This window comes from Chlamydotis macqueenii (assembly GCF_036417535.1).
Source record: "Chlamydotis macqueenii isolate bChlMac1 chromosome 9 unlocalized genomic scaffold, bChlMac1.mat SUPER_9_unloc_2, whole genome shotgun sequence".
NCBI classification, from domain to species: domain Eukaryota; kingdom Metazoa; phylum Chordata; class Aves; order Otidiformes; family Otididae; genus Chlamydotis; species Chlamydotis macqueenii.
This window is the reverse complement of record NW_028238986.1, coordinates 142,501-144,510: the sequence shown is the minus strand read 5'-3', so window position 1 is coordinate 144,510 and position 2,010 is coordinate 142,501. Positions and strand designations below refer to the sequence as shown.

General features: G+C 78.2%; 1 non-coding gene across 1 annotated transcript; it reads right to left on the bottom strand.

The window, feature by feature from the left end:
* Window positions 1-353: 353 nt before the first annotated feature.
* On the bottom strand, window positions 354-506 carry LOC147596214 (5.8S ribosomal RNA). Its single transcript, XR_015261542.1, has one exon. It is a non-coding gene; the product is annotated as a 5.8S ribosomal RNA (ribosomal RNA).
* Window positions 507-2,010: the final 1,504 nt, after the last annotated feature.

Below are 2,010 nucleotides of genomic sequence, written 5' to 3'. Positions count from 1 at the left end.
TACCCACCCGCAGACAGCCGCCCGCGCGGGAGGCGCCGGGGGGGGAGAGGCCCGCGCCTCACCCCCCCCCAAACCCCGACAACCGCCTCTCTCCCCACCGCCGCGCCGGGCCCCACCGGCCCGACGAACCCTGGCGGCCCCGGCGGGACGAGCTCCGATCCAGCGGGCCCCCCTCCGGGAGCGGGGAGCTTCGGAGCGCTCCCCGAGTCTCGATTTAGGGGGACGAAGGCCCTTCGTGGCCGAACGGGCCGCGGCACGGGCCTGCGAGGCACCCCAGCCGCGCCGCTGCGGACGCCGCCCTCCCGCCCCGCGAGGACGAGGGCGGCCGCCCGAGCCGGCGATTGATCGTCAAGCGACGCTCAGACAGGCGTAGCCCCGGGAGGAACCCGGGGCCGCAAGTGCGTTCGAAGTGTCGATGATCAATGTGTCCTGCAATTCACATTAATTCTCGCAGCTAGCTGCGTTCTTCATCGACGCACGAGCCGAGTGATCCACCGCTAAGAGTTGTCTGACTTTCGGCACCGCCCCGCGCGCGCGGAGGGGCCGGGAACGCTCGCCAGGAGCGGCCCCCTTTTCTCTGAGGGCGGCCCCGCCGCCCCGCCCCCCCCGCCAGCCCGGCGGGCGACCGGCCGGGACCCCGCCCGCACCGCACGCGCGGAGGCGGGGGGAGGGTCTCGGCCCGGCGCCGCGGGAAGCGGGCGAGACGGACGAAGGCCTCTCGCCTCGACTGACCGTACGAGCACACAACGGAGAGGGTTTAAATGAAAAAAAAAAAAAAAAAAACTCCGAGCGGCAAGGGCCGGGCGGGGAAAAGGGAGCCCGCGCTCCCCGACCAACCTCCCCCGCGGAGAGGGTTGGAGAGAAAAAAGGCACCTTGCACGCTTCGGAGGCGGCCCAGGCGCCCGGGCTCGTCCCGGCCCCCCGCACGGAGCCCGCGGCGCACGCCCGGCAGCACCGCCCGCCTGCCTCGCTCGCGACACGGGGCACCCCGCCGGCCCCGCACGCGCCTCCGCACCCCGCGCTGCCGACACGTCCGACTTCCCTTTTTTCCCCGGCTCGCCCCGCCGACACGCCTCGGCGGCTCCGCCGCCGCGCCGGAGAGGCGGCGACCACCGGAGCCCGAGCTGGCGGCGCGCCGCCCGCGGCCCGCCGGACGACGCCCACCGCCGCACCGGAGCGGCTGCCCTCCCGCGAAACCGCCGCCACCGCTTCTCGCCTCGGCCCCCTTCCGCGGGCACGCGCCCGGCGGAAGGCGGACGGCGGCAAAGCCGGGGGCGCCCCCCCCGCTCTCCCCGTTTCCACGCGGAGACCGGGACCGGGGCGCCCCCGCGCCCGCTCGCCCGCCCAGCCGCGGGACGGCCGGGAAGGGCGACGCGGAAGCGACGGGCGGGGCCCGGGACGGGACGGCCGCGGCCGGCGGCGGGCGCCCTCCGGCCGACCGACAAAGCCGAGCGGCGACGCCGCCGCCCGGCCGGGGTGCCGCCCTCGCCGGCGGCGGACCGCCGAGGGGCTCGCCGGGGCAGGGAAAGGGAGCGGAGCCGCAGCGCGGCGTCCCTGACGGACGGAGGCGCGGCGGCCCGGGAGCCGCCGGGCGAGCCCCCGCCGCGGGGAACTCGCCCCCCCACCACCCGGCCCCCGCCGGAGAGCACGCGCTCCCGGCCGAGGGCGGGGGGGGTGCGTCGCCCGTTCTCGAGGCAGGCGGGTCGGCCGCGGCCGACCGACGCCGCGGTCTCTCCGCCGAGACCGGAACGCGGAGAGGGGGGGGCAGTGCGGCCCCTCCCCGGCGCGGCTGCCCGTGGGGCGAGCGGCGCGGCCGGCGGCTGCCCCGGGGGGGTCTCCGGGAGAAACTCCCGCCCCCCTCGAGGCACTGCCGCCGGCCGGCCGCCCCCGCCGCGGGGCTTGGTGCCGAGCCGCCCGAGTCTTTAAACCGCCGCCCGGCTCCGCCGGCCTTCGACCCCCGGGCGCTGGCCGAGGGAGGGCCGCCGAAGCGCGGACGCTAGGTACCTGGCC